The 13,078-nt window shown below is 45.5% G+C and overlaps 1 protein-coding gene across 4 annotated transcripts in view; it reads right to left on the bottom strand.

Moving 5' to 3' along the window:
• Positions 1-13,078, bottom strand: part of PTPRE (protein tyrosine phosphatase receptor type E) — a 109,149-nt gene that overhangs the window by 43,586 nt on the left and 52,485 nt on the right. Inside the window, exon 1 of one of the 4 annotated variants that reach the window (XM_055719963.1) lies at positions 7,324-7,964. The exons of the other annotated variants lie outside the window; for them this stretch is intronic. The gene's annotated coding sequence lies outside the window, so the exon portion shown is untranslated. Of the gene's footprint in view, positions 1-7,323; positions 7,965-13,078 lie in introns of those variants that run through there. 4 annotated transcript variants of the gene reach the window in all.

Here is a 13,078-nt window from a genome sequence, read left to right as displayed (position 1 = left end):
TACATTGCCTACACTTTCTGTAGCATTATATACAACCTTCCAGAATGTAACAAATTATAATATATGCTGGAAACTGAAAACACGCAGCAGCAGTTTATGTAAACTGTAGGGAGGGGAAAGGAAGGAGGAGGATTTGGAAATCTGGAATAAAGCCAGAATAAAAGTGGAATCGATAGGGAAACGGCTGGCAGGACCGAGGCGCTGAATGCTGTGCTTGGACTGTGCTGCCTTACACCCTCAGCACAGGCTGGCTACATCCACTGCCCTCCGGTCACCAGTGCCAGCGGTTACGGCAGCTCATTTGTGATGGGTTCCACAGTGCAGCACAGCGCCGGCTGGCTCCCTTTGAAAATACATCCAGCTCTTTGCTTTCTTTAAAAAAAAAACAACAAACAAACAACAACCAAACAAACCACAACACACAAAAACAAAGAAACCTAAAGTTGCTGGCAGGCTTCCAAAACACTGGAAGGTGTAAGGAACATCAATGTTTCTCCCAAAATTACTGTTAGGAGGGTTTTACAGATACAAATACCATGCCAGACTCTTGTATCTGTCCTTTCGAATGTGATGAAGTATAACCTCAGATCTGATGCCCCACAATTTATCAGAAATAAACACGTCTACAAAGGTGATGCAAATTCTAAGATCTCATTTTTGTCCAAAGCACTTTGCATTTCTGCTTGCCAAAGAAAGAAGGGTTAAAACTTAAACTAAATTTAGGTGCTGCAGCATGGAGGCAAACGCAAGAGACTGCGCTTTACGCAGCCAAGCACTGCATACAGCCAAGTAGTAGGTACTCCTCTTCAGACTGAGGTGGATAGGGAGGTGAGCAAGTTGTAATAACATAAAAACACTAAAGCTTTACTGCATATGTATATTTATGTACTTCTCATATGGGACCGCAGTGATAAAATCTTTTGTACCACCACCACCCCCAACACCGGCATAGATACAGCAGCTTTTTCCATCCTCAAGAAGGTATATCATGATACAGCCTGTTAAAAAAAACACAAACCAAACCCACAAAAAAACCCCACACCACACACCAAAACAACCCTCCAGAGAGAGCTCTCTGCTCTCCCGAAAAGCACTCCTGAACAAGAACCGACAACTGTATACTGCAAATCAAGCCCCATATTGATAAAATCGGAAAGGAAAAGATCCAGGCAGAGACATTCACTGCCCTTATCACAACTTGGCTGTAAGGTATCAGCTGCCCTGCCTGAAAAAAGAAATAGGAACTGCTTTTGTAACCGTATGAGGATACAAGGCATTTTTATCTACTTATATTCTACTACCTCCAGCCTTTATTTCCTGGATATGCATGGGTAAGCGGCTCAGGCGCTTAAGCTTTAACTCCATGGACTAATATTTTTTTGTAGTGAAGGATTCTTAGCTAGTTCTGATTATCTGAAGCTTTAAAATGTTGCCAGAGATTCCCGTTATAATCACAGTTTTAAAGTCTTCACCGTTACAGAGAAATGCTTCCGTGTCCAGCAGAGAACTTGACACCAACAAAAAAAAGACCCAACAAACACCCAGAAAACCACCACATTACTGTAAAATCACGCAGCTAACTGAAATCCTGCCAAGGAGGCAGAGCAACAGATACCTAAATGCAATCCAGTAAGGATGGGCTCAGAAATCAGGGCACCACGCGAAGCCCCTGTACAGCTCTTCCCAGCGTGGGGATCCCTGCCACCGCTCCTTGCACAGCTCAAGGGGGTGCCACGGGGGATCCCAGCTCCCCAAAACGTAAGAAAACAGCATTATTTTCAGGGATTACCGTATTACTACACATGCTTAATTTCTATTTTGGCCACAGAACTGAATCCTCCTCTGACTGGACAGCTCAAGAATAAAACCTGGATTTTTAGAAAATACACTAATCTCTTTTCTTTTTTTTTTTTTTTTTTTTTTATTTTTCTTCCCCACCCCACCCCCACCCCCACCCCACCCCCCCCGTCATGCTTTATGGCACTGCTACAGCTGTGTGACTTTTTTCAAGGGGTCTGATGCACCAACTACTTCAGAGCGGGTTAAAGGGGTAGCCATTCCCTGCATCCTCCTAAATCAGGAATAAACCCATGAGACATCTCATCTAACACAGAAGATGGTTGTGTTTTGGATTTTCCCCCCAGGCTTTAATATCAAGCAGCTCAGGTCGTGCCCCAGATTTTTAGTGCTAAAAATATCATATTCCAAAGCATAAGCACCATCAATTCAAATAATATAATTAAAAATGAGAGACATGAAAACACTGTCACGGCAGGCTGACAAATGTGTTGGCACCTGGGATGTTTGCCACACTAACAGCAAGTGTCAACCCAAAAAACGGATAGCTTAAAAAGAAAAAAATAACAAACTCACTCTGAAAAGGGAAGGGGGGGAAAGCCACCCTCTCTCCTTGCCCTGCTTTTTCTCCTTTTGCTCTTCCTGCTTTTCACCCACAAACGCAGTAGGTCTTAAGTCCTAAGCCCCAGTGTCTGTTTTCTCCAGCTGGCTGGAGGGTTCCCTCCCTACCTGGAGCTGGGAAGCCGACACTGCGGCATCGCCGGGACCGGGAGCAGCTCTCATCTCCAGCCAGGCCGACTGCGGCTGCTTTCTCCTTCCCGAAGCTCTGGCATCCCCACTGCACCTCTGCTGTGCCACCGCGGCACGCCAGGCAGCTCCCAGTTACAGCTCAACTGGACTAGCTCTTGCATGCCTTCGTTTTCGGTTAGGACTTTATTGCACCGTTATGTCATAAGGCAGGTATGAAAACATTACTGCAGCATTTCAAAGAAAATTATTTTTTTATTTGAATTTACGGTTTTACAAAATAACTAGAATTAACGTGCTCCTTTCTGTTCCAAAGGAACAGAACGTAACTGGTAAAGATTAATTCAAGACACCTGGCTTCAAGAAAACGGAATAAAGGCAGAGGTTAGCGCCGAGTCCCGGTGGTCCCGGCTGACGGAATGGCCAGGCTCCCCCCTGCTGCCCCCACAATGCGCAGTCGGCATCGAAGCCCGCGGAGCAGCGGGACCCTGGGGTCTCACACTCTGCTCAGCGGCTGAGCGTGTCCCACCTGGTGCCCCACCACTCCACGGGGCATCTGCTGGGAACAGCTGGCCAGCATCACTCCTGTTCAGGGCAACCATTCAATAGCCATTTGTTATTGGGAGTTAGACATTAAGACCCAAACCAAATTTCCAGAAGTTTGGTAAAAGTCCCATGATTTGTCCTGCTTTAAAATTTAGGAGCTTTAGAAAAAAAAATAATATATCTGCTATCTTTCCCTTTTCTTGTTTTGAATCCCTGTAATTCTGCCTCAAAGACCTAGAATGTCCTAAAATCCAGGGGGAAAAAAAGAAAAAAGGAAAAAAAAAAAAGGACTTTAGACATTTGCTGAGATGTTTGCGCATGCATTCAGTGCGTTCACGCAAGCAGCAAGAAACTCAGGCTGGGACCTCCCTGCCTGGGAAACATCCCTTGAAATTCAGCCACACTGTCTGCTGCACAGCCATTCCTCAGAGGCAAGTTAGAAAAGAACCCGCGATTAAAAGTTTAATTTTATCATAAAAATGTATTTTATGGGATTGTCTACAGCACACTCCCTGCTGAGTTTTGTTGTACACATACAGACAAGCTTTGCTTCTGACCGCTTCGGGAATAGCAAGAGAACTTAAGGGATAGATATCTAATTTTAAAATCATGTTAAATTTAACTGCTCACAAAATTATGTCTGAGAATAGCAATTCTTCATGTATTCTAGACAAATACCTGCAATAAAGATCATTTAAAGGAGATGGAAATAATTCAATTAAAAAATACAAATTAGAATAATCACTTACACATAAGAGAGAGAGGCAAAGTAGCAATTAACTGAATAAAATGAATTTCAATTTAGAGTAATCAAGCTTGATAGACTGTCTCACTTGCTTAGTCATTTTGTCTCTAATTTAAGTCGGCCAATTATTACATTTGCTTTCGCTTTCACATAAGAGGTCATCATATACGGCAGAGTATGCATGTGATAAAAATTTATAGCAGACAGTCGAGAAGTGACGACTGCTGACGCGCCAGAAGCCGGTTTCTCAGGTAAACACACTAGCAATCTGCATGGCACAGGCATTCATGGACTGCACGCAGCTTAACAAGGACTTAGAGAGAAAATACGTTATCTGTTCAAAAAAGGTACGTTTAAAGATACATACATGAATACAGACATGAATTACCACTTCTGTAATGCTAATTTTTAAATTTTACTAACCTGGTATAGCTGGTCCTATCTGTCTTTCTCAGTATCATAAGCAAGTCCCAAAACCCAGTCTACCATGGCTAACACTAGTTCAAATCCATTTCAATTAGCAACGCTGGGATCTCCAGTGAAAATAAATCACTGGTTGTCACCGGCAGATTAAACACTGCATTAGCAGGTCTGCTCTGGAAAGGATTAAATGACATTGTTGACAGTGGGGTTGATGTGCCACCATTACAGAGTGACATTTACCACATTAAAATAGTGAGGAATTTTTCAATCAATCTGATTCTACAAATGCATCCAAGATGAGGAGGCAGCAGCGCTGAGTATGATGATGATCCGTTCCTTTATTTGCTTGGGTTCTTTCATACTATTGCTCGCCAGGATTAGATTCAAAACAGTTATGAAGATGGGCTACGTGACAAATTGCATTAAAACCAGGGTTGATTTAGACATGTTAAAAAACAGGGTCATAACAAACTTTGACTGCAGCCTGAATTTTGGAAGGTACACGTTTCCCACTGATGTATTATATGTATGGCTTACCTACAGCCCCATAGTTCCAGAAATGATTTTTTTTTTTTTTAAAAAAAGAGATTTCTTCTTTCTTTTTCATGTCGTGCTGAGTGGCTCTCAATGAAGCTATACAAAGGCTGTGAAGATGTTCAGACATCGTATCTAAAACTACACAGGTCAGACTTGGAATAGTCAGCTTTCACATCACAAAAATTCAAAATTAGGAGAAGAGCACACAAAAAAGAGAAGGAACTACAACTTCAGAGAAAAAGCGAGAGATGAAAATTATTTTCAAATTCAAAACGGTATTTCCATGCTGTAGTAAAAAAGGTTAAAATGATTAATACATCCTCTCTCTCACAGACATAAATTCACTCTCAAACACTTTTTAAAGAACTCTTTTGCCAGTTTTTGCAGATGTCTGGCCAGACTTGCAGGGAACAGCAGCCTCAGCCAGTGCATTTCTGAAGTAGCCATAACCCACCTCCACTGGCTCACACCAAGACCAATACTGATTTAAACCAAGCAAAGGGTAAGCCAGTCCACACTAACCAGAACAAATGAAACACAATTAATCAGGATGAAACCAGCAAGCAAATTATAATTTATAAAATAGTCCCCCACCTGATGATGCAACGACTAACACTACTTGTAGATGCAGCATTATTTTCAGATGCGACGAGTACCATGACAGATGCCTGTCTTTGAAGCCCAGACTGCTGTAGCCACGATCTATAGTTCCAAAGTCAATGCACCAAGGACGCTATTTCACAACTTTCTCACCTGATTTACAGAAAAGTGCTTAAATATTCCCGAAAATTTAAACACAATTCCTGTAGTTCCTGCCATTAAAAAAAAAAAAGCCACAAGAAAACCTCAACATAGATAACTATGTGAATTAAAGAAAACACCCTACTAATATATTTTTAAAAGATTCATACCTGTTGTCATGAACTGAGACATTAATCATTAAGAAGGAAGTTAAAACAACTCCTAAAGTGAAGTGTGAAGTCACATAATTTCAGTGTAATTAAATGAGTCATGCTTTATTTAGGCGTTTACACAAGTGCGAGAGGATTCATTCTAAATACAAACGGATATCGCTGCAAAGTGCTCCGTAATACAGCGGAGCACGATGGGCCACCTCTGCAAAAGGCCCCTGACAAGTCACGGGGGCCATTCCCCCCCCGCTTCCCAGGCTGGACCACCTATGCCCAGCCCACTCCTGACATGTGGAGTCCGAAGCGTGCCTTCAGATCGCCCCTTCTTCAGCATCCCTCAGCTCTGTATCCCGGTCCTTCACATTTTCTTTTTATTTTTACTGTTGAATTTATTTTCCTCTCGTAGATTCAGCCCACTGCTCCCTCTCCCCCCACCCAGAAACACAGATTACAAACTATTCCCATTTGCGCTGCCTACGCTTGAAGACAGGCATCCCCTTCTAATCATCTCCTCAGTAAACTCATTCACAGCAGCAATTCTTCTCGCCTCTCCAAACAGATCCCTTGTAAATCCCGGTAATTCTCATTACTGCTTCCTGGACTCTGTTAGCCCCAGACCCCTCCCAAAGCCCCGGTGCTCCGGGTAGGGGGTCACCAGCCCCAGGTGCAGAGCCCCACCAGTGCCTCTCTTGTAGGTTCATACATTTTACGCACTGTGACACGGGAAGGATCAGACAGGTCCCTCCCCAGGTTCTCCTACAGATGAGAGCTACCAACTCACACGGTGCAGCTTATGACTTCTCCTTCAGCCTCTGCAACTGCTCTGCACCTGCCTGCTGTCCTCTCCACGCTGTCTAATTAGCCAAGATTACTTTCAGTGCCATTAACACAACACTTCCCATGCAAGCCGAGCCATTAATAGACACAATGCGTACCACCACCTAGGCGGCTGTGAAGGCCACACACCTGCACTCTTCAGGGTTGAGTTTTTCCAATTCCCAGCTGCTCTGGAAGCATCTGTTTCATCACATCCATAACTTCCTAACATGCTTCTGAGAAAGCATCACCTTTCTGAGACAGAGGCAAAGCCCCACTACAACATCTACAGGTCCTGCTCAAATCCATAAGGCACGTTACACCGTCACGGGAAGAAGCCTGATGTGACAGGACATGTCACGCCCTACAGATCTTCCCAACAGTTTCCAGTACTGATATTTAGTTGTTTCAAACTTTTTTTTCTGGAAATGGAGTTAAACTGTGAAACCTCCAGGTCCTCCCTGTCTCCTTCCCAAAGCGGACCCACGTGATGCCCTCTGCCTGCTCACACAACAGCTCCTGGCCCCCGAGGCTCCCCAACACAAACCCAGATATCGCTCCAGCCTGTTCACAGATGAGACTCACACAGGCCATCTAGTTTGAAAATACCTAACTTCGCCTCAGTTATAACTTGTCCCTCCCTTGCTGCAGCCCGAGTTCCCACCCCTGCCCCGGTGCCACCTGCCTGGTGGCTTTGGTTGCCTGTTCCCTGCTCGCCCCAGGCCAGGCAGGAGCCTGATGTGCTGAGCATCCTCTGCCAGGGAGGAGAGCTAACCACCGCTCTTATGTTCTTTCACCTACCTTTAGCATTCAAATATGCAGACCCTGAAAGACCATTTCTTTCAGTGACGCTTAAGCCAAATCACTCAGTCATCTTGTGAAGGCACAGCTGTAAAGTAGAATGACATCAACTCCGCAAAAACAGAAGTCTTTTCAAAAACCAGAAAATTCACAAGAAGTTCGTTCTTCTTGTTTTGGTCCTAGGGAGAGATGCTTTCCTTCATGTCTCAACTGCAATGCCCAGTCCTGCCCCCAGCAGCAGCCCAGGGCAGATCGCTCCTCGCTGCAGTCACAACCTTGACCTGAAATTCCAGGTCTCAGCCCCAGCTTCACTAGGCGACAGCTTCAGTCAGAGCAGAAGAGGCAGAAACTGGAACCCAGAACAGCAAGTCCTGGAGCTCGAGGCCACCATCACTCCACCTGTACATCCTGGCGTCACCGCCCCGACCACCTCAGCCCACCTACCACCGGTGCTCAGCCTCACCCGCCAGCGGCTGGTGGGTGACTCCACATGCTGGCATGACTCCCAACCAACTGCTTCCACGCAACGCACAAAAGCTGCCGTATTAGTATTTCTTGAGCTAAAGGATACTTCCTGAGCTAAAGGAAGAGCTGAATTAGTTGTCTGTATTATTTCAATTGCAATATTTCCGCAGGCTTGTCAGATAATCCTCTAACATGAATCTCCACCGCGTGACATCTTTACAGGAAGAGCAAAATATTTTCAGGTTATTGCCGTTTTCTTACTTATACCGTGCAGCTCAGCTTGGACTTAATTCCCTTTTTTTATGACCACCTTCACCATTTCCTTTTTGCTAATGTACCCAGTTGCAGCAGCGGTTTCTGCAATGCAGGGCTGGGTGCGTGAAAATTAAGAACTACGCCTTGCTCTCAGTCATTAGCCAAACAACTTATGGAAAGCGAGTGGTGCCTGCTGTAACTACTGCTGAATTTATGGAATAGTTAAAAGAAGGCTGCATATCGCATTCATGGCGGCACAAGCCACTCATGCAATTTACATATGGAAAAGCTGATAACCAGCGAGAAGCCAGCCCTCCCCTGGCCCCCGCTCCCCAGCACCGGGGACCGTTACATCAGCGCTTTGATGAACATTTGAGTAACCCCAGCTTTCGGAGCAGACAAAGAGGGGACGACCTGTTCAAAGACAGTGTGGGAGAAAAGGTCTCATCTTATTTTTGGCGGAGGAGGTTTATAAATTGCCTGGGCTCTCTCTGCTAACCTCAGCTCGACCCATCAGTCCCTTTCCTCCGCTGAATCACTAGAAATTCTAGATCAGAGGCTAAATCCTGGAAGAGGCTTTAAAGTTTAGGAACAGATACTCAGCATAGACGGAATTACATCCAGATAATAAGTGACAACTTTAAAGTGAAAAGCCCTTGGCAAATCTGTTGCGAGGACGAGCTCAGTAACGCCGTTAATGAGAGGGGCAGCGGTGGCACGGGCAGCGCAGGCAGGATGCCGGTGCTGAGTCAGCAGAAAGCCCATGCTGCGGCCACTGTCACCGTCCCCATGGCACGGCGGCCCCCAGCAGCACACAAAGGAAGCAGTTGTGACCCCTGGCTGGTGGTGGCCCACCCTGCAGGGCAGCTGGGACTCCTGCCCACCGGTGCCACAACCGCACAGCCATGCCGCAGCCCACCCCACCGTGGCCACGGTCCCCGGGGATGTTCACAGCAGCCCCAGCATTAAGAGTTGCCAACACCCAAGCGGAGGATCAAGCCTGAAAGACTAAGCTGAAATTGAAGCACAGAAATTATGGTGAAAATGAAAGAAAAAACTAACATTGGATTACTTTAAAAGTACATGTTGTCTACCATTAGGTCTATGCCACAGCCATTTTGCATCCCTATTTCATATCCAAATGCATCTCCTGCTGCATAAATATTCATTGTTATCCTTCTTGGCCTCATTTTAGATAAATAAAGATCTCCTCAGCAAGGCTCCATTTTGAATTATTTACTATTTTACCTGCAAGCTCACCAAAGGAGAGAGTTCATTAACACAGAAACATGAAGAAATAAATAGTCTGATAAGGCTCTTTTCTACTATATGAAATACTACTTATCCGAGTATTTTCAGGGCACTAATTGAACAATTCAAGGTTGGCCAACAAAAAAGTTCCAGGACTTCTCTATAAAATCTTATAGGAGCCAACATTTCAGGAAAAACACCTCAACTTGTTTTACAAGCTCATTAATATCTTCTAGAATACTAAACAATTGCTACTCATATCCCAAATTAATTACGTTTTACCAAATACATAGAGAGAACCTTTCAAGCAAACACAAAAATTTGCATTTACGTTTTTGTAAGTTTCCAGCACCCCCCTCTCCCAACAGACCTGTGCTGGAGAGTGAAGTCACAAATTAGGGTCACCTTTCCCCATGCATTGTCAGCAAATCAATCTGCAATGCCTTTCAACCAGGACTCATACATAAATTAGGCAGTCTGCGATTGATTCGCAGGAGAAACCCTCAAGCAGCGGAGTGAAACAGCAATAAAATCTTACAATTACCTTGAGAAGTTGCCTTTTGTCCCAGTGGTCCTTTTATTCTTCAGTTGCAGAAAACCTATCATCATACAGATGCTCCCTTATAATAGATCTATATGAATATTTAAAATTGCTTCTTGAAAACGAAAGCTAATTATACATGATGGAAAATACATACAGAAGAATTATATACAGCATAACGGCCAGATTCAATGCTTCTGTTTCAGCAGCAAAACATTTCATCTTGGAGGAGAGAAGGGGAGGAAGGGAAAAAACAAAAGCACAAGTGTGTGTCCTGTCTGCATATTCAGTCAAAGCAGAAAAAGGAGAACACGACACCTGGATGTTAGAGAATTCATTCGTAACACATCAAGAAAATGTAATACAGAAAGGAAGGTAACAGCGTTACAGCTCAAAGCCGTTCAGCCTAGCAGGGCTTGGGAACTTTACGGGTCTATCCGAAGCCTAGCCTGGCTTTGCACCACAGAAATTCAAACCCAGACAGCGTCCCTGCAGCTAAAGCAACACTCAGGCTCCCAAGTCAAAATGCGGATTTCATGGTGCGCCCAGAGATGGGGAACTCAGACACTGCTTTCAATGCTGGCCTTGGCCTTGGCCATAACACACGACAGCGTGCTAGCTCACTCCTGATCCTTCTTCTGCTTATTTACCTCCACCGTGACCCGAGCTCCCTCCGCACCAGGCCCTTGGAGCTTGGTGGCAGAGTGCTCTGCATCCCACTGGGAAGCCCACAGCCCCTCCAGGCAGGAGGCAGTGCCAGAGGCACTCCAGAGCTGATCTGGTACACGGGTTGTTATCTGTGAAAAAGTATGCAGCCAAGCCTTGGGCATATTTTTCAGGGCACACTTCATTGCTTGGCAAAATTTAAAGATAGCAGTATTTTTTCGAAGCTGAAGATTGAAACGGTCACCATCAATGATAAAAGTTAATGGTAAAGGTTCTCCTTGGCTGGCGTGGGAGGTCAGCTTACTGGTGAGACAGGTCAGGAGCTCCAGCCCCACCACAAAGCTGGCACGGTTCGAGAGAGCTCAGGACTGCTCCTTCCCCTGATTGACTGCTTGAGATCACTCCCGAGCTGCTCAGACCAGCTGCTCCAGGGAACCCCCTCGTCCTGCTCTCCTCCCTGCTCGGTGTCCTCCACAGGATTCCCCCGCTCTGCAGATAACACGTCCACTGTATACTCTGAGTAACATAAATTACTGGACTTAAGCCTTCAGCTGCTTCCCATGTACAGCGATATACATTTTCAGCAATTGTGTAACTGGAGAAACAGTAATGGTACCAATGTGTTTCAAGGCTTATAAGGACCCTCATCACCTCTGCACATGGCAAACTCGCTCCTCCAGCCCGTGCACTGGGGCACAGAGCTGCCAAGACCAAAAGGAAGAAACTTTTTATGCTGAGTGTGATGACACACCGGTACAGGGCGCCCAGCGAGGTAGTAGATGCCCCATCCCTGGAAATATTCAAGGCCAGGTTAGACAGGGCTCTAAGCAACCTGCTCCAGTTGAAGGTGTCCCTGCTCATTGCAGCAGGGGGTGACCTAGATGGCCTTGAAAGGTCCCTTCCAACCCAACCATTCTATGATTCCATGAAACCCTCTTTCCAGCACACACAGGCACGGCTTGCAGGCAATGCTAGAGGGGCTGTATCAGCCTCTGGCTGGCTGCTGCTCTAAAATACAAAGGCTTTGACAGCTCAGAGCTTTACACATCCTTATACCTCTTGTCTCCCTACTGCCCCACTTGTTCCTACTTAGTCCAACACAACCCTACATCATACTGCCAACCCATCAGGTTAAAATGAGGGGGAGAAGCTTATTTTCTTCTTAACTCTGAACCAGTTTCATGATCAAATCCACAAACACAGCCCAACCTACAGCTGAGCCAGAGAAACTGAGGTGCCTATGTACTGCAGAGCAGACACAGGTGAGGGACTGCAGAGCAGCAGCAGTAAATACAGGGCAGGGCATCTCACACCAGGGATGGTATCTGACATGGCTTGGCCATGCCTGCTGCTGACACACTCTCTGCAGGCAGGTTTCCACATCTCTTTGCTTACAAGGACTGTTTCTTTGCAGCCTCCTTGGGAGAGCTCACGCAGCTCTGCACCTTGCTGATGTCCTACAGACAGGTACCTGCTCTTCAAGCCAAAATAATGTCTTAACAGACATTATTCCACAAGGCCCTCACCACCCCAAACTCTCCTCTTTCTTTAAGGGCAGAGTATTTTTTACAACCACGTCCAACCCTCCTCTCAACTCCTGTAGTGACCTAGATCCATATCTCTGACCTGGCCAACGTGGACCCTCGTGCCTGCAGCAAGGATGCACCACCCGCACCCTGAGCTGCCAGTCAGGCAAGAGCAACTGCCACCAAGCCACAGGCACTCCCCGTGGCCAAGAACACAAACTGTCCCAGGAGAACAGCCCTCTGGTCTGAGCAGAGCATGAACCAGAATTTCCCAAAACACAAGACAGCAACGCAATCAATGTGACTTGGCAAACTATTGTTAAAGCTAAAGCAACAGGACTTGATGTTTAAACTAAACCACTCATCGTGAGGCGAGCAGAGGACCACGCTCACTTTGTACATCCCAGGGGCTCACAGAAAGCACCAGCCTCAAAACAGCACACCTTGAAGCTCACATCAGACACAAATCTTTGTAGCCTTTCTCCCTCTGCAGCTTCCACTTCGGAAACGTGTGTGGGTCGGTCTCTATATATACACATATCCAATTTTCTTACAAAGAAGCATTAAAACTTTAACTACTACAAGTTACCCCAGAATATTTATCCTTCATGCAATCGAACAGTCTCCTCAGACTGGCAGGAGACACAGCAAAAGAGCAACCAAACCAAAGGTTGATTAAATAGATGGCCACGTGCTACTTGTGAAAACCTGCCCCTTCCAACCAGAAGCACTTCCCATAGACCAGCCAGACAATGCAGTAAATTAAATATGTTGTAAGAAACAGTTACAAAACTAATGAAGCAAGTTATGCCAGATGTTGAACTTGCGCCCCAGATAATTTCATGTAACATCTGTTTTGCGACTGGTGTCGTATCGTAGTAACAGTGTGCGGGAACATGCATGGAGATTCAAGGGTAACATCTGTTTTTGTATTAGTTGCTTGCTGAGCATTCATCAAAAGCCTGATACTTCAATTATTTATTTGCAAGTCATTGCTGTCTCGGGAACAGACAGCAGCTCTTCCAGCTCCCCTGCAGTAAGAACTAAAGCA

Source organism: Falco cherrug, chromosome 9, assembly GCF_023634085.1.
Source record: "Falco cherrug isolate bFalChe1 chromosome 9, bFalChe1.pri, whole genome shotgun sequence".
Lineage (NCBI taxonomy): Eukaryota > Metazoa > Chordata > Aves > Falconiformes > Falconidae > Falco > Falco cherrug.
The sequence above is the reverse complement of the archived record's forward strand: the minus strand, read 5'-3'. Positions and strand labels throughout refer to the sequence as shown.